Below are 19,943 nucleotides of genomic sequence, written 5' to 3' on the forward strand. Positions count from 1 at the left end.
GAGGAGGTCACTGTTTACTTCCATGTGCCTGGCACACAAAAATAGTGTAAACATTCCAGTGGTAGATAAGCCTTATTCCTGGTCATAGGTTTACAGCAAGTAATTTTATTCTTTAAAATTGAAATCAAGACAAATGAATGGACAAAAACTTTCTCAACCATAGTATCCCCATTTTTTGTGTACTTCAGGAGCAAACCAAGGACATTTACCTGACCTGGCACATGCAAGTGAAGATTTGGATCCTCATTAATTTACCAGAAATCTCAGAGAATGCATCTTTAAAATGTGTTTCCATCTCTTTTATCATCCTTTGCTCTGTTCCATTTCAGATGGTGTTTCCTGTGCTTCTGGCCTTCCATGGCTTTACAGGGGACACATACAGAGTCATTTTTTCTTCACTGAGTTTGTTCAGTTGTCTCAGTTGTAAAACAGGAAATAGAAACTATAATTGCCCTTTCAGAAATGACACCAGGGATATAGGTCAGTGGCACAAGCATCTACCTGGCAAGTACAAAGTTGTGAGTTCAATTCCCAGTACCAAAAAAAAAAAAAAAAAAAAAAAAGGAGAAAAAATGACACCCTGGAGTGAGCAGCATTCTTGTGATTCACCATCTCAGAACTAACAAGGATACAGCTGATGACTACAAAGAGGCAGAGCTCTCGGTACTGACTGTCCACTCATAGCTAAGTGAGTCCACTCATAGCTAGGGTCTTGTTCCTCTCTCCCTATTTACTTCCAAATCTGTATTTGAGAGATGATGGACAAAGGGAAGAAGCCATGAACTAATTAGCCCATTAAAGGCATTCAGCCAATTACCTTGACTTCCTTAATTTCAAATGGTAAACTCAAACGTATGCTGAAGATCTGACTAGTATGGCTAAGTCTACATTGGGAAAAGAAGGATGAGATAACTTTCCTATTTACAAGAAGCTCACAGTCTAATTGGAGACACATTGCGACCATACTTGTATAAATGTCCTGACATGGCTGGTCACTGCTGTGCACACTTGTTTTACAAAGAGGTATATAGAAAGAAACCCACTGAGTGAAAAAGGGTGTCTTCTAATCTCTAATCTCTAATCTCTATTCTCTATTCTCTATTCTCTAATACAGATCCTGGCCAGATCTCGACCATTCTCTTGGCTTTCAGAATCCATCTGTCCATATATGTACATACTCTCAGAGCCTATTTCAGCTTGGGTATTTCTTCTGCATTCCTAACTCAAATAACTAATTGCCTCCCTGGTATTTCCTCTTGAATGTCTGACACCATTTTAGAATTCATATGCCTAAAACACCCCTAATCTTCCCCCACAAATCCTTATACATTAGGTGACATCTAAACCAGAGTCATTTTTCATTCTTCTCCCTGCTCACTTCCCACATTCAACCCACCATCAAACCACCTCACCTATATATGTATCTGACTACAGTTCTTCATCTAATCTCTTGGTACCCTCTCCCAAATCTCTATCATCCTTTAAGTCCTACTACAATTCTCCAGTAAGGATCCCAGTCCCATTTTTTTGAATATTTTCCCTATTGATCAGCAAAAGGTGAGACTGAAATCTTTAAGGAATCTAAAATCTCAATAGAAACTCAATAGATAGAGATGAAGATAGGGACAAAGTTGTCAAGTAACAGACCTATGAAATGTAGCCTGAAAACCTGTCTCACCTTGTCTTTGTTCATCTTGTCCCTCTTTGGGTTTTTGTTACAGGCTGTTCCTCTGTAGCCAGGCTCCATGAAAGCTGGGTGGCTCTGGCTCACCAATGACATTTTCTCCAGCTACTCTAGTTCTCTCCTTTGTGTGATAATAGCTATATTGTTGGAAGATATTAGGTCCTCTATGGCAGAAACTATTAAGTCTTATCTTTCCTAGTGTTGTACTTCCCCAAAAAGGCTCCTGAGATGAAAAATGGGGCAAAACCCCTGAGATGGAAAAGATGGGGCAGAACGACGTCGTTTTTAGGAAGAAGTGCTTTTATTTTAGCTGGCCCAGCGACACAGTGCAGATGGAATTTGCAAAGCTGTGCAACTGAGTTAGAATTTTGACTGATTTTTATAGCTCATTTATGATTAGCTCATTGATCATTAAGTACATAGTGATGAGAAACAGAAATAAGGTGAGCCTTTGTTTTCCTTTGCTTGAGGTCAGAGGCATTTCACAGTGGGTGGTTACCCAATTCATGGCCCTTGGTCTGCCAATTCCAGGAACATTTGTCTCTCATAAAGGGAACAATGGTTGATACAGCATCATTTGTCTCTTACAAGGGGAACAAAAGTTGACATAGCACACAGGTCACTAAGGTGGGGGGGAATGACGCATTACAGAACAGCATAACGCCGCGGTCAGTTAATTTATAACTATGTGGTTGGTGCTTGGTTACTAGGGTAACGAGCTCAGTACAGAATGACAATATTGCTAATAGATATCTTTTTAAGTAACTATTTGTTAATTATCTTTTAATCAATTATTTTAATTTTTCAGCATCTTAGTATAACACCTAGTTCTCACCACTCGTTTATGTTGTTGATACTATTTCAAACATAAAAAATCTGACATATGGAGTTACTTAGGAAATTTATCCAGAGAGAAAATTAGGATATGGGTTCTGTGCAGTTTTTAAGCTCTAGTTCTTAACTACTTCTTACTTTCTCTGAGATTCCAATGGTAGTTAAAATCTTGTACTAATCTGGGGATTTAGCTCAGTGGCATAAGTGCCTGCCTGGCAAGCCCTAGATCATGGGTTCAATTCCTGGTACAAAAAAAAAAAAATCTTGTACTTGTGTGACTTTCCACTTTCTTGTATCCCCCCCCCTTTTTTTTTAACCAGAAATCAAACTCAGGATCTTGCATGTGCCAGGCAAGTGCTTATGCTGCTGGACAGCTATGCTTGTCCCCCTAATGCCTTGCTGAGAAGTTGTGCTACTGGGGGGAAATGATGTTTATCTCTCCTACCTATGGGCACATAACAGATCTGCACTCTGTGAAGATGAAACCAGTGAAGACTCTTAACCTTTTTGTTTTGGTTTGGTTTGTTTGGAGTTTTTGTTCATTTGTTTTGCTTTGTTTTGTTCTGTTTTTGTTTTGGTACCAGGGATCAAACTCATGACCTTGTGCTTTTCAGGCAGGAGCTTATGCCGTAGAGCTAAATCCCCAGCCTAACTCTTAACATTTGTGGTCTGCTATATTAAACTAGAGTTTTGCAGCTGGGATATAGCAGTTCCCTTTCTTTAGTGTTTCTATTAAAGTTTTCTGTCCTGGCAGGCACAGTGACTTATTCAACCAGCTCACCTGCGCCACTTGCCAAGGGCTCAAGCACCTCAGTCTCTGGAACATGGCCTTGTTCTTCCTCCTCCTGGGGACTGGTGCTGTGGTACCTGTGCTCTCCCTTACCCAAGTCATCAACAGACTGTGACATCTATGGGACATGCTATGGAAAGGACAGTTCAGTGCTTCTAGGGCCAGAAATTTTCAAGACATTTCCCCTTTTGCCATGTATTCCACACTGTGTTTCTGCTGGTTTACTCTGTACTCCCAGATGCCAACCAGTGACTATACAATGCCCTTCAAAATGGGGATCTGAATTTGACACTTTGAGCTTCATTGTTTTTCTGATAAACGCAACTATCATATAATTAACCTGAAGAAATCACAATCAACTGACAGATGCAAAAATGTTCCCCAGGTTCTCTAGGACCAAACTTAGAGAACATTAATTCCCCAAATTCTTAAACACTCAGAAAAAATTCTCAACTTTCTTATCAAAGTTGGTTTTTATAAAGGTCAACAGACCTTTTATAAAGGTCTGAAAATGTTACTTTCTTTGTTAGAATTAAGTTATCATTTCTCTCAAATGTCTCTAAAATGGGGATAAGGAGTCATAGGTTGTATGTTAATGAAAATAATCATGATGACAGATACTCACATTTATTGAATTGTAAGGCTATGTCCCAGGCCCTGTGCTGAGCATTTTATATTATTTCATAAGCATATTATATTATTTCAACTAATTCTATAAAGTAAATAACATTATCATGCCATCTTACAGATGACTCAAAGGCTCAGTCACTTGTCAAAAGGCAACAAATCTAAATTCTGGACTTGAACCTTATTCTAACATTTATATTCTTTTTTAGTTTCTTAATGCGTATGCATAGTACAGTACATTATGTTTACATTCCTTGTGGGAAGATGGTACATGTACATAACACATTTTAATTCCTTTTTTAAATTCCCTTTCCCTTCCCACCCTCTCCCTTCCACCCATCTCTTGATCCCTTCTCTTTCTTTTTTTCTTTGTCTTTTTTTTTTTACATGTTTGCAGTCATAGTGCTTAAATTCCTTATGTGGACATTCTTGACAGCTCTCTAGTAGTTTTTAACATGTTTTGCTTACATACTAGTTTCATAGTGTGTAATACATATTAATCATTTACCAAAAAAAGGAGGGGGATATGTAATCAAATTAAATTGGCATACATTGAATCTTTTTTAAATGTAATAGATTTTTCTACTGTAGGATTTGTCAAAAATTTTACAAAATCAATGTGTGTTGTTAGTCTTTATGAAGAGAATGACAAGTACACCACTCCCTAGCCTTATTTGACCACAGAGCCTGGTTCTCCTGAAACAATTTTCATCAATCTAATGTTCTGCAGAGCAAAAGATTGCATGACTCACAGCTCCTTCCACATTTAACCCTTGCAAAACCAGCAGACTTTTCCAAATTACCAGCACAGAGATTCATGGAATGATACAATCTGGGGAGTGCTCACCTGTGCTTACAATAAGTAACTTTTGCTTAAGACCTGGAATCAGAAGGGCCTGTCCCAGTTTTCTTGTCATAATTGTCTCCTATCACTGCAACAAACATTTTGAGAATTCCACATGTAGGAAACAGCTATGGCAGTTCCCAAAGAGATATCAGAGATGGTCCCTGTCTCAGGAAGCTTATAAACTAATGGATCTTCCATAGCTGGCAGCTTCCACAATACAAGCCCTTTCTCGCCCATGTGTTCAAATTAGAAAAAAGCAAAGGACCCAACCTGGAAAGTGGACAGAACCATGGGCATTTTAAAACACATACTGTCCTCCCACTTGATGCAGTCAATACCATGAATAGTTTTCCCTGAAGGTTCCGTCAACCAGACCATCAATATGTGACCCTATTTGGAAATAGGGTCTTCTGGATCTTATTAGTTAACACGAGGTCATACAGGATTGAAGTTGGCTCTAAATTTAATATAACCAGTGCTTATACACACACACACACACACACACACACACACACACACACACATACACACACACACCACAGAAAAGGATGAATGTCATGTGAAAATAGCAGCACAGTTTGAGGTCATGGTGCCCTAGGAATGCAAAAGATTACTGACCATCCCAGAAACTGGGAACAGATCCTCCCATGAGCTTCCAAGACTCAGCCATCATTTAATTTCATCACCTTCTTAGTCTCCTGAGTTGTGGGAGAATAAATTTCTGCTGTTTTAAGCTGCTGATTGGTAGGAATTTGTTACAGCAGTCATAGGTAACTAATACACAAACACACACAGAGATGCACAAAGACACACATGCATACTCTCACCCCAGGACACTGCCATCCTTGTACAGAAAATATCTACTCAAGTACACAGGGTGGCCCGCCAATTTGAGATGCTTCTTTAGCTTCCACTTAGTTCTCCCACTGACTCAAAGCCACACAGAGAAGCAGGCAGAAGAAGACTGATTGCCCTGCAGTGTACCAGCAGTGTCAACACCTGAGATTGCCCCATCAGCCCTAATCAAACTGAGACAAGAGACCGCCCTTTTTAAAGAGGAATTTTGTATTCTTGATCATCTTCAATCTTTACCTCCCTTTTCTCTTTCCCATGATCATTTCCACATCTCTGAAAAGTCTGTCTCCATCTTCTACCATCTCTTCATTTTACTCTTTAAATGAATTTATAGTTTGGGTTACTTAATAAGAGAAATTATGGCATATCCAGCTTTATGTATCTGACTTATTTAATTAACACTGTAGTCTTAAAAGCCATCCATTAAAAATGTAAACATTTATAAGCTTTTCCTCATTAAAACACCATCTTTATAAAGTGATGGATTTAAAACAAGGAAGGAGAAAGGTTTTCTATCTTGGAACAAAGCCTCATTTGTGGTTTTTCCTTTGGTGAGTAAAAGAAAATCATTGTTGAAGACACAAAAGCACAAGCATTCTGTGGCCAATAAAGTGGGGGGAGCGGCACAGTGACGCTCTTGGGAGGAGCCCCAGCTCATAAAGGCTGGCAGAGATTTGCTATAGTACTCCGCAAAGGACTTTGGAGGCCAGACAAGGCCACCAACATTTTAAAAGTAAGGCCAGCTGTAGGGCAATTCACAAACCACTAAAAGTGTTTATTGCCAAATAAAACCCAGATCTCCAAAAACAAATAGAAACAGGTGACTCTCAAGGCTGGGTTTACTCTTCAGTCACTAAACAAGTACTTTCTGAATACCTACTGTGAGCAAAATAAAAATGCTTAGAGAAAGGAGGGATAGGGTAACTCTCAGTTCATCAGGAAAGAGTTTAAGAAGAGGGGAAAATCTCAGTGCTTACACACCTAGATGTGGGGAGTAATTTCCACTTCAATCTGTGAGTCGTCAAGCATGTCTAATATCCTTTAAAAGTCTCAAGAGAAACTACACATTTTCCAAACTAGGTGACTGACCACAGTATTAAAAAATTCCATGTCTTCCAGAATAACCAGTGTGACTTTCAAAATGGTAAGTCATATGAGATAAATTATTTTACAGTTTTACCAAAACCATGTAAGACTCTTCTGCATGCCATGACTGGAGAAATGCCTTTGAAGTCCTGACTTGACTTCAGAGAAAGTTCATGGCTCGAAGGCCCATTGACAAATCAACATCCAGTATTTCTCCCAAGTCCAGTGAGCAGAAAATAACTTTAGAGGAGGCAGATGCACTGTAAGGAATGGAGGAAATAAACAAGGCTAACCGTAAGTAGCTTTCGAAAAGTTGTAAAGTTTTGTAAAATATGGGAAGTTACAAGGCTGGAGAAATAGAATTGTACAAAATGTGTGCTAAAGTTGTTTCTTACATACCAATTAAGAACTGTGAAACAGCTATGCATGAATACTGGAGTGGAAGAGTGCATAGTGGGAGCTATGTTTCTAATTTTTGGAGGAAGAATTTGTGGGTAAACAGAGAGAAGGCTAGAATGAGTCCATGTGGCGATGGACTATATTAGGTCCCTAACTCAGAATGAGTTTTGTTCTGGAAGAACATTCAAAAGTCAAATTCATACTTAAGTCCAACAAAGTGAGTCTTACACAATTTGACACAAATCTACAGTATAAAACATAAAAAATGCACAAATACAGTGTCTCCAACTGTACTGTACTGCAGTATACCACCACACTACGGAAGCACACAATAAGCACACACAACTGTGACAATGTCTAGTAAACGTGTGAGTTACTGTTACAATTTGTTTGCATCTACAAATGTTCATAATGCAAGGTCCTTCTCATCTGTGAAAGCTCATAACTTGGATGATTGTAAGGCATGGACTTACTATAGTTAGACACATGAGTTAAAACTCAGGCTTAGCTTAATACAAATATAGCTGGAGAGATACAGAAATATGCATTATGGATGGGCTATTATATGTAGACACATTTTTAAAAATCTCTGTGAAGACAGTGAGAAGCAGTGACAGTAATAACGAGCACATCCACTGATAAGACCCATGGTTTCTAGTACCATTCTGTAATAGATTTCTTAGAAATGGCTAATTGTAAGGACGGTGTGATATTGTGATATAACAAGAGACACACACATTTATTTTATATATTTAATTATTTGGTCTACATTCTTGTTTCTGACATAGAGTTTCTGTAATTCCTGGGTCACAGGGGTAAGAAGAATCTTTTGTGATAATTTTCTGTCTTTTCTTCTGGTTCCTGACACAAGAGTTTCTAAAACCCTTAGATCTCCTAAGTGATGGACGGGATGAGAGGAACATCATATCCATTATGAGCCCTTTTTAACCATACTTAAGTTCATAAAAATGAGGTGACTCCTGGTGGGCTTCAGCATGGGATCTGGTTACCAGAGGAACCAATTGTAGGATTAAAATCCTACAATTTTCTGTCCCACCCCCTACTTCTGGGTGAATAAATTCTGGAGATTAGCTAATCAGGCCAATGTGTTAATCAATCATGCCTATACCCTAGAGCCTCCATAAAATTGCAAAAATCAGGGTTCAGAGAACCTCTTGGTTGGGGGATCAGCCAGGTGCTGAGAGAGTAGAAGCCTGGGAAGGACACGGAAGCTCCACACCCCTTCTGTGCCTTGACCTCTGTGTCTCGTCTCTCTTGCTATTCCTGAGTTGGATACCTTATGATAAGCTGATAACAGCAAGCAAACGTTTTCCTGAGTTCTGCAAAGCATTTTAGCAAGTTAGCAACTCTGAGGAAGGGTAGTAGAAACCCTCGATTTATAGCCAGTCAGAAGTATTTGAGAACTGGGCTTGTGATTGCTGTTTGAACTTGGGCAGTCTTGTGACTCTGACCCTTTAATCTACAAGTAGGTGCTGTCAGAATTGAATTTTGTGGTAGAATGTTCAACTGGTATGAGAAAATTAAATTGCATGGAGGGAAACTCCACACATTTGATGCTGGGAATACTGGAGTAGTTGAAAAAAATAAATTAAAGAAAAGGTCTTGATAGTTGGGGATGGAAATGCAGCCCAAGTTAAGAATGGAACAGCTTGTGTTAGAAAGGTTAGAAGCACTCAAAAAACAAAACACACTAAGATTTACAGGTTTCACCTAAAAAGTCCTTACTGACCTAAACCTGAACTAACAGAAGCAAGAAAATTAATAGCATATTGTTTTATACCCAAGTATAAAACAAATATCATGAGTCCATACTGATAAAAGTAAATGGCTAAATAAACAAATAGGGGAGACTCAAATGTTTCTCTTTTTTTCCAAGGTCCACACATAATATTTTACCATGATAAACACAATTACATTATTTTTCTAACACACTTAAATGTCCTTCTCATTATAAAATGGAGTGGCACATATAACATATGTATCATATAAGTTATATGTATACATAATTTACTGGTATATTTTAGATCTACATAATGATCATATTCATCATAGGGAATTTATATTTGTATATGAGATATTTTGATTTCTCTGTCTTTCCCAGTGCCCTCTATAATTTTTGTAGATATTTCCTCTTTAGGAAATAAGAGTTTAATTTCTCCCCTGCTCCACTTTTGAGTACGGACTGTACTTAGTGACATACCTTTAAAGAATAGAGTATGGAAAGTAGAGGAGGAGACAAGAAAAGCACCATTTAGGACAGATGATGAAGATTAGCATCAGTAGCAATAACCGTGTTCATAGCATGTACTCTAATACAATATGACGGAAAGAATACTTCACCTCTGTGATCTTCTTCCCCTACATCTATAACTCTAATTATGAGAAAAACACCCCACAGGCCCAAACTGAGGGACATTCTACAAAATATCTGACCTCAAAACTATCAAGGACATCAAAATGAGGAAACCCTAAGAAACTCATAGCTATAAGGAACTAAGGAGACACAACAGTTTTGAATGGGATGGAATGGGAAGGACATTAGTGGGAAAACTAGTGAAATTCAAATAAAATGTAGAGTGCAGGTAATGAAAACGTACCAACACCGAGTTCTTAGCTGTGAAAATGGGCCACAGCAATGTAAGAAGCACGTAGTAGGGCCGCCTGGGTGAGGGATATACGGAACTTTCCTACTGTCTTTGCAACTTTTCTATAATTCTAAGATTATAAGTTTATTTAAAGAGAAAAAACAGTGAGTTTCCTTACTAAGAGGCCTTGAACTTTGACCAATCCGTGCAGCAGTCTAAGAAGCCTGAAATTATCCAAAATGGAGAGAAACACTATAAACTCTGAAGAGAAAACTAACTTGCTCTCGTGTGTCTCAGGATCATTGCCTGTGCAGAGGACTCGCCCACAGAGCGAGACACAGTGGAGAGACACAGGGCTCTTCATGGGGGTGACCCTTATTTGTCTTCTTCCAAAGCAGTTTGCTGAAAGGGTGATCTAAGGAAATAACTTTACATCATAGAGACACTGGCCATCCATCTATCACTGACAAATCAGCAGTTCAGCCTAAAGTGACTGATAACTTGGGCTCTGGGATACAACACTACATCTAATGGATGCTGGTTTACTCTACCATGTGTGGTCGCATGCGACTGTACCCTCCACTCCAGGCTGGGTCACCAGTGCTCCAGGAATAGTGCCAGGTTTGGCCTAGGCACCCTGGGTAAGTCTTATCCCTGGACATATCTTCCTCACTGAGCTCTTCTTGTTCACATGAGAGAAACCTTAGCCCAGCAGGGATACCTTGTGTATCTCTGTATCTATAGTACACAGGATGAAAGAGGCTCTCAATAAATGTCTGGTGGATGAGTAAATGAAATAATGAGTCAACAAATATGTCAAACTTGCAGAGAGGATCAGGAAACGTGATTATCCAAATTGAATACAAAGCTCTTTAAAAACTCATCTTCATTCTTTTTCTCTTCTTCTCTTTGATCATCCTGGCTTTTAATCATGGGACTTCCCAGAAGGAAATAAAGCCAATTCTGGGAAGGGTTTGTTTTGCAACTGTAGTTAAAATGTGCTCTGTTACCACAGCCCATCAGCCGCGATTTATGTGGAGTTTTCAGTATACGCCATTCTGTTCTGGTTGCACAATACTGCACAATCCTATAATGATAATGTATGAGATCTTTGAACCTTTGAATCATTCCTACAGCTCTTTTCCTACAAAATGATATCTGACCTTGAAACAGTTGTGTCACATCATCCAAGTGCAAATGTTTATCAGCATTTTAGTGAGGGGGAAACTGAGGGTCAGGGATGGCTACCCAAGACAAACTAAGGTCTCTGTGCTGAGCTGTTCTGGGAGGGAAGTCAGATCTTAGCCCTTAATTACTTAATATCCTCTAAGACTAAAATGCATCCTTTCTCCCTTGTGAAATGCAGACTCTAGAGCCACTAACTAGGCTTCATAATAAGCTTCTCCATTTACTGTATGACTTTGGGCAAAGCTCCTCAGATCCTCTTGTGCTTTCACCACATCATAGTAATGTTACGAGGATAAAATAAGGACCTGCTGTCTGCCTGCACATCATAAGCTCACAAACATTGGAGAGTTAAGCTGTTTCCGCCCTTCATCATCGCTTGCCGGTCCTCTTGCAGCGCTCTCCTAACTGGGTTCCTGCCTCTCGTCCTCTTTGTTTCACTCAAGTTCCTAAGTGACTTTCCGTTCATAAATATGATCCTAAAGTCCTTCAGGGATTCCTAATTAGATCCACATGCGTTGTATAAAAACACTATCTACATCTGACGCCTCCGCACCCGGGCCTTGCTATTCCTCAGCCCATTATGTCCCCTCTCCCCCCAACCCCCTACACAGTTTATAGAGGGTAAGAAGGCGGGAAACAATGACGGTAAATGGTACCAGTGCTGTCTCAAAGTCAAGCTTGAACGTTCTTTTGAAATGAACAGAGGGAAGCTTGGCTGGTTGGCTGCGTGAGGCTGCAGGAAATGATGCAACTGAAGCAACTGTGTAGGCCAGGAGTGGTGTCAGTTTCTAGGACAGAATGACCGCTCAGTCTAAGAAGAGTGTCTTACTTTTGTTTTCCATCACTTTGGCCAACTAGTAATGCAGAAAATACATAGAGCCCTGCTATCCTAGGCTACATGCACTACGGACTTTAGATTTTAGCATTTCAGGCTGGTCTTAAACTAACTTTGTAGTCCAGGCTGGCCTCAAACTCACAGCAAACCTCCTGCCTCAGCCTCCTGACTGCTGGGATTCCAGGTGCACACTACCACACCTGGCGCAATAAAAGTAATTAATAAAACATGAAATAAAATTTTATTTCTACTTCATATACACTTTATACACATAGCATAATGGCATTTTATACAATATTTTTACTGCACCTGCGTTTTGAATGTGACCCATGATGTTGGTTGTGCAGTTTTTCTGTTGTACCAGGGATTATTTCAGTGCTCAAAAAGCTTTCCAGTTTTGTGACCACATGAGTATTACTTCTTGTTGGTAAGAATGTAAATTGAATTGGTACACTCATTATGAAAATCTGTAGGAAGATTCCTCAAAAAACTAAAACTTGTGTTTCCATTTGATTTACCTATTTCCCTCCTCAGTATCTTACTGAAATAGATAAAGTCATCATACCAAGGATGCACACATACCCACATCTATAGCAGCACAAATTACAATAGCTAAATCTTGGGAACAGCCCACATGCCATCAACAGATAAAGAAAATGTGGTATTTATGTACAGTAGAATGCTACTCTGTCATGAAAAAGGATACAGGAGACATTTTTAGATAAATGGCTGCACCTTGAGACCATAATCCTAGATGAAAAAATCAAACACACAAGTTTAAATATTGCATTGTTTCTCTTGTGTTACAAACCCAAAGTATAAATAATAATAAGCAAAATAGATATTAGGAAGTAGAAACAACTTGTTCAAATGGTGTTACAGTTGATACATTGTGTCAGTCTGAGAAGTTACAAAGTTTAACTAAGAGACTCAGCAGGGAGCCAGGATCCTTACTTTGTAAATATCTTCATCCTGTGCAAGAGGGGGGCAGAGAGATTTTGTGAGTGCTACATCTACCCTGGTGGTGGAGGGGAGCTTGTGTAGACTGTAAGGGAGGAAAAGAGCAGCTCTTGCTGCTTTTGCCAGCTGCTGCCTTGAAGTGTTGCCCCTGTGCCATGCCACAGTGCCTTGGAGCCTGCTGACTGTGGGCTGAAGTCTCCAGAAACTGTAAGCTAAATGAACCTTTCCTTCCTTCATTTTGGGTGTTGGTGTTTTGCCCCAGCAAGGAGTCAAAAGTAACCAAGACAAATGGGAAAAGGAGCAAGAGATGGGCGATGGGAGGGAAGGAAGGGAGAAAGGATTTAAAGGAAAAAATAACTGAAGAAAAATGGAAATAGAGCTTTTCAAGTGGGAAAGGGTAGAAGTATGGAGACCGGAGATGGGAAAGGAATTAAAAAAGAATTGAAATGTGAAATGTGTTATATACATTTACAAATCCCCTGTGATAAACATGCTAATTACATACTCCTAACATGTACTGAATTTTTTTTAAGTTTTAAATTTTGTATAATTTCAAATTTCAAATTTTCAGACTAAGGGTACTTAAGCTACAGTAAAACTAACTAATATACACATATATATCTACATATATATATGGTATGTGCGTGTGTATTCAGTAAATGTTTGTTGCATAAATAGATGGTCCCTACAAATGAAGATAATAATACCAAGTTAATAAAGCTAATGAGATAAAACAAGCTAGTCACACACACACACACACATGTGCACCTGCAGAGTAATGCATTATTAATGATAGGGCTGCCTTCTGAGAAGTGTGTAAGTGATTGGGCTATGTGAATAATTACACAGACCTAAATAATGCAGCTCAGTACACATGTGGGCTATACGGTGTGTACTACTGCTTCCAAGCTATCAACCACTACAGTATGTTACTGTATTGCACACTATTGGCAAGTACAATACAATGGTAAATATTTGGGTATCTAAAATAGAAAAGTAACAGCAAAAATGTGCTTGAGAAAGATTTTAAGATGATATGTCTATTCAGCCTCTCACAATGAATAGGATTCAAAGGACTGAAAGTGGCTCTAGGTGAGTCAAGAGTGAGTTAGAAGGTATTATAGAGGTTAGGGACACTATTGCACACAACTGGAGACTTTATGATCACTGTGGACTTAAGCTATCCTAAATTTATAATAATAAAGATTTGGGCTTCAATAATAAATTAGCCTTAGATAACCGTAATATTTTTAAGTATATTATTTTTATTTATTTTATTTTATTTGATTGGTATGAGGGAGTAAACTTACTCCCTTGTGCTTGCCAGGTAGGTGCTTATACCACTGAGCTAAACCCCCAGCCCAACTGTAATGTTTTTACTTTATAAATTCTTAATTTCTTTAATTATCTGACTCAGTTGAAACAACACTTAGCTTAAAACAAAAATACATTGCATAGCTTTCCAAAAATATTTTCTTCATATCCTTACTCTATGTACTATTTGTAGTGATTTTTAAAAATTTTTAAAGTGTCTTGTTAAAAGCTGAGGCACAAACATGCATCATCCTGGACCCACACTGGCTCAGGATCATCACCATTTTCCAGTCCGTGTCCTGTCCCACTGGAAGGTCATTAGGGACAGTAGTGTGTCCCATCACAGCCATGCCTTCTGGAATCTGTCCTCAAGGACTTGCCTGAGGCTGTTTTACAATTGACTTTTTTTTGTAAGTAAAGTGAATGCAGTCTAACAGTAAAATATATAGAATAGTAATAAGCCAATACTATAGCTGTTCATTATCATTATCAAGTATTACATACTGTCTATAATTGTATGTTATATTTTTATGCATCTGGAAGTGCATTATGTTTGTTTACACCAGCGTTATCACAAACACATCAGTAATGTATTTCATTATGATATTACAATAAATATGATATCACCAATTGATAGGAATTTTTCAGATCCATTATAATCTTGTGGGACCACAGTATGATAACATGCAATCCATTGTTGATGCAAGTCTATTTATAATGCTAGTGGCATCTACCAGAAATTTAGGTAGCTATGTTCAGCTTTACCCAAAAAGAACAAAAATACTTTACCATAAGTCATTCATTCACTCATTCAATCATCTAATAAGCATTTATTTTTATTCTTATTAGTACATGTTTGCAGTACATAATGACTACATTTCTTATAGGGAGTTGGTATATGTACATAAAACATCTTAATTTTTTTATTCCCTTATTCACCAGTAAGTGCATGCCATATACAAGGTATATCAAGAGGAAGACATATCAAAAAGATAAATAATATTTTTAAAGACATATATAAGCTAATGACCAAAGGCTATGAATTAAAAAAAAAAAGGATAAAGAAATTGAGATTGACAGATAGTGACAATTTTATGTACCAGAAAAGACTGTAAGGAGATAATATTTTAACAGATAATTAAATGGACTGAGGTATCATACAGACATCTGGTGAAAGAGTTCTAAGCTGAGAGAATAGCAAATATAAAGACCCTAAAACACCAACGTGTCACATTTCCTATTTCTTTGTGTATCTGGTAAATCCAGTAGTTTTTGTGTAGAAGCTAAACATTATGAATTTTAAGTATTGGCTATTGTTCTATAAACAGGACTTTTTTTTCTTATATGTAGACAAGTTACATGAAGTTCAGCTTGTTCTTTTTGAGCCTTGTTTTTAAATTGTGTTGATAAGATGTTAAAGTAATCTTTACTCTGGGGCTAGTATGGCCCTGTTTCTAAGGCAGGGCCCCTTCGAAGTGTTTACTGAATGCCCCCAAGAATTCAATACTACTTGCATATTAACTTATCAGAACACAAACATCTCCAGCCAGCTCTGAGAATGTTTCCATTTCTAAGACGACAACTAGTCATTTTTCACTCGGCCCTTGGAGTATTACTCTGTGTCTTCATAGTTTGGTTCTTAGCAACAGTCTCAAGGAAACCATCATGCAATTTCTATCTCTATGTTACTTGCTGATTCTCTTCATTACTCGGCCTTGAAATTCCAGCTGCCTCAGTTTCCCCAAACTCCATTCTCTGCTTAGCTAAGACTGAATTCTGTTTCCCTGCATTGCAGGCCAGAAAGTACTTCCAAGCAGCAATCTGAGACAACCATGCAGCTCACCATGTTTGTTTCTAGTACTCTGGTTTATAGTATAGAGTGGCTCCATTGCAGACAGTAGAGTGAGGGACAACAGGAATAACAATATGAGGCCAATTAATAAAATCCTAACGTAGTATACATAAAAACAGGGTTAGGGTTAGTCAGAAGAAGCTAAATTTTGGATATACTTTGAATTAGAATAAGATTTACAGATAAGAGATGAAGAAAAGAGTCAAAGGTGGTTCTAGGCCTTTGTGATAATAGCACCTGGGCCAATGATGGCATCATTTACACAGATGGGAAATATTCAACAAGCAGTCTTAACAATTGGGAGAATGATGAAAGCTTAAGTTTAGATATGACGAAGCTAATCTTCCCATTGTTTCCATGGAGCAATCATACACAGACAGTTGGTTACAGATGTTTGGCGAGTAGGGGAAAGGTCAGGATTAAAGATACAGATCTGGATGATAGAATGAATTGAAACCAGAAGGGATTATCTTGAAAGTGAGTGTTAAGCAAGACAGTGTTCAAGGCCTGAGGTTTAAGCAACTTTAACGTTTAGAAAGTAGCAAGCCAACAAAGCACTGTCACATCCTTCACAAAGTCGTGTCTTTTCTCAGTGGCATCTAGAACATGAGGTTTTCACAAGATACATGTCACAAATGCAGCCCTGAACAGCCACATCCTATGCCGAGTTGCTCACAGTTGGAGTTATAAATGTTCTGAACTTTGTCACTGTAATGGATAGATCATAATATCTCACTGTTGTTTTAATTTGCATTTCATTGATGATATGATGTGGAGCATTCATTCATATCCCTGTTGCTGTCTATATACCTTTTTTGGTGAGGTTTGTTATTGTCCATTTTTTAATCAGGTTGGTTTGCTTTCCCATTATTATTGAATTTTAAGAGATCTTTGCATTATTTTATCTAAAATCATTTGCAAATATTTTCTCCTAGTCTGTAGCTTTTCTTCTCAATGTCTTGACATGATGTTGACATGAGCAGAGGTTTTTAATTGTAATAAAGTCTTAATTATTTTGTCAAGGATCTTGCTTTTGATATCTATCTAAAAGTCATCACCTTACCCATTATTCTCTAGATTTAGGTGTTTTCAGGTTTTACATGTTATGTGTTTTATGTGAATTTTGTGTTTTATGTGTCTGTAATCCACTTTAATTACTTTCCGTTAAATGCATAAGATCTGTGACTTTTTTGCATGTGATTGTCCAATTCTAGTATGATTTGTTGAAAAGACCATCTTTTCTCCATTGTATTGCTTTAGCCGCTTGTCAAAGATCAATTGACTTTACTTATGTGTGTCTATTCAGGGCTCTATATTCTGTTCCACTAATCTACTTGTTCACCGTCTTTCCAATGCCACACTGTCTTGATCACATTCACAGTAAGTCCTGAAGCTGGGTAGTATGAGTCCTCCGACTGTGCTTTTTAATGAAAGGATGTTCAATCTGCCATCAACATGAAGAGCACACTTATCCATTTCTGCTAGCAGTTCTACCAGTTTTGCATATATGATGAATTCGTTAAATTGTGTTGAAGAATTGATCTCTTTATCATTATGAAATGCCCTGTTTAATCCTTGATAATTTTCCTGTTTTGAAGTCTACTTCATCTGAAATTAGGACAGCTACTCTTGCTTTCTTTTTATTAGGATTATCATGAAATATATTTCTCCATCCATCCACTTTCTTTTAACCTTATAACTTTATATTTCACTAAACTTCTCACCTTGTCAGATTAAAAAAGTTAGAGGCAAATTGGTTTACATTTTTAAAATAGATCCCCCACTTCCATTAAAAACAACGCAAATACAAGCAGGTTGTATATGTTACTGTTGAATTCACATATTACTTTAGTTCCCTGCTCCTTTGACCTTATTCTCTTTTTTTGTTTTGTTTTCTTTTGCTTTTCTTCTTTGATCACTGGCTCCAGGAGTGGAGTGGGGTTGGGACTTGAACACAGTGAGATGCTGTTTGGTGTGATTTGCCCTTGCTCAGCCTTGTACTCCACTCTCATCACTCCTACACGCAAAGATTGAGATTTAAGCCCCTGAGCCTTAGGACTGTCCATCAGCTTTTCTTTTTTACACTGGTATGGATGGAAAGAGGAGCCCAAAGTGAACAAATCACCTTGAAAATACAAGATGAGAAAGGAAAGTTCTATCCTGTCCGGTCCATGTAAAAAGGTATAACTGGTGTCATCAGACATACAGAGCTACTGTGGAAATGCCTTGGAAATTAGAGCCCAGAAAGCCAGTTCTAGCTTGAAATCTGTAAAACCTTTTTGCAGTGTGCCAATGACCCAGGCATAGTGGTGCAATCCAGTAATCCCAGCACTCAGGAGGCTGAGGCAAGAGGATCTTTGCAAGTTTGAGACCAACCTGGGCTATAAGGAGCTCAACACCAACCTGAACTGCTAGAAAGACCCTGTCTCAAAAAGACCCCCCCCAAAAAAAACCCAGTAAATAAATAAGAGAAAAAATGTTCCACTTTAAAGTAACCTGGCAAGTGGAGAATTGTTCCACAAAAACCCTTTCAAATGTTAATTGATATAACCAGTTGGCATAGGTAAGTGGGATTTAACTAGGGGGCTGTTCATAACTAGAGCTCAGTAAAACCAATGGTTAAGGATTTCTTTATTTGCCTAATTGTTATAGAAAATAATATTTAAAGATGGAATTGCAAGCCAGAAAGATATACACAGTACCCTCAACCATTCGGCAAGACAGACAATAAAACTAAGTCCTCACAGAGAAAAGTCTTAATCCACTACTGAGAAGAGGAAGTCTTAAATTTGGGTCTTTGGGCTTGAATTCTAACCCCTCTAACACACTTGCCCTTGGTCAGGTAGAACTGTCTCAGTAGACTACTAATACCTGCCAGTCTCCTCTTCCCAACTTGTTAAATATTATTTCGTGGTTGTCTTCCATTTATAACAAGTGCTACCAATTTTTCTTTCCAGGAAGTGGTTTAACAGTTTAAACTCCCACTGCCCGCCTAATGTAACAAGGCCACAAGGTGTACTCATTCTGCACAAAAGCTATACAAGACGAGCGCTGGCTGCATGGAGCAGCACAGTCAGTGCTTCCCAAGCTTAAAAAATGCACCCTGTTCCCGCCACCCTGCCCCCAGGATTCGCCTGCTCAGTAACTGATGACTACTCGGCTTTCTGCTGAACTCCCATAGTCTGCTTCTGCACTTCCTGCTTACAAACCTGTATAAACGCAGCCTGACGTAACGCTTTGGGAAGGATCTGCGGCAGCACGCCAAGGGTAATAAACAGCTACCTTCCTACTCCTTGATGTGCAGTTTCTTCCTTGCAGATCGGTACCTGTGCTGCAACGGTAGTACAAATCTTTCATGTGTATAATTTTAGCTCAGTCTAAAAATATGTAAGTAGTGACACAATGTAAACACCGTGACAATTATGAAATGTCTGAAGTTTGAAATAAGAGCTGAAGATGGTCTAAGAAGGGCTAAGCTTACTTTAGGTTTTCATATGTGCAGGATCCAAAGTCTGAAGGCAGGCATCAGGAGCCACACGATGCCATTACTGCTCGGCAAGGTTTTCACAGTTCACATAGAGACCACTGACCTGGCCTACTTTAATGAAATGCCCAGAGATGTCCAGATTCGAAGGTGTGCAGTGTCAATGTTCTTTCCCCAGAACAAGTGTAATGGATGTCAAAGGGCACATGCTAATTTAGATTATGATCACATAATGTTAACTTTAGCTTCATTAATGGTAGCTCTGGCAGCTATTTTGCAGAATATGGCACATTAACCTGCAGACTGCTGAAAACAAATCAGTGGAAAGGAAATTTTAAAAGCGAGCTAAATTAAGCATTACTTTTAAAGAACTTGAGCATGAGGAGCTCCCGGGGGCTTTTGCAGACAGACCCTCATCAAGGATCTTCTAGAAGAAACATTTAGTCCACTGATTTTGAGATGTTCACTCATTTGTGACATTTAAGATTATGTGCATGGCCCTACAATGAATAGCATGACAAAATTTATAAAACACAAAATCATAATTATGCAAAAGCCTGATTTTTGGCAGCAAAGGTAAAC

General features: G+C 38.4%; 1 long non-coding RNA gene across 1 annotated transcript in view; it reads right to left on the reverse strand.

The window, feature by feature from the left end:
* Window positions 1–19,530, reverse strand: part of LOC134477556 (uncharacterized) — a 45,913-nt gene extending 26,383 nt beyond the window's left edge. Inside the window, exon 1 of the long non-coding RNA XR_010049571.1 lies at window positions 19,359–19,530. This is a non-coding gene — a long non-coding RNA (uncharacterized LOC134477556). The remainder of the gene's footprint in view (window positions 1–19,358) is intronic.
* Between the last annotated feature and the right edge of the window lie 413 nt (window positions 19,531–19,943).

This window comes from Cavia porcellus, unplaced genomic scaffold (genome assembly GCF_034190915.1).
Source record: "Cavia porcellus strain 051 isolate PalLab524CR breed Dunkin Hartley unplaced genomic scaffold, mCavPor4.1 scaffold_9, whole genome shotgun sequence".
Lineage (NCBI taxonomy): Eukaryota > Metazoa > Chordata > Mammalia > Rodentia > Caviidae > Cavia > Cavia porcellus.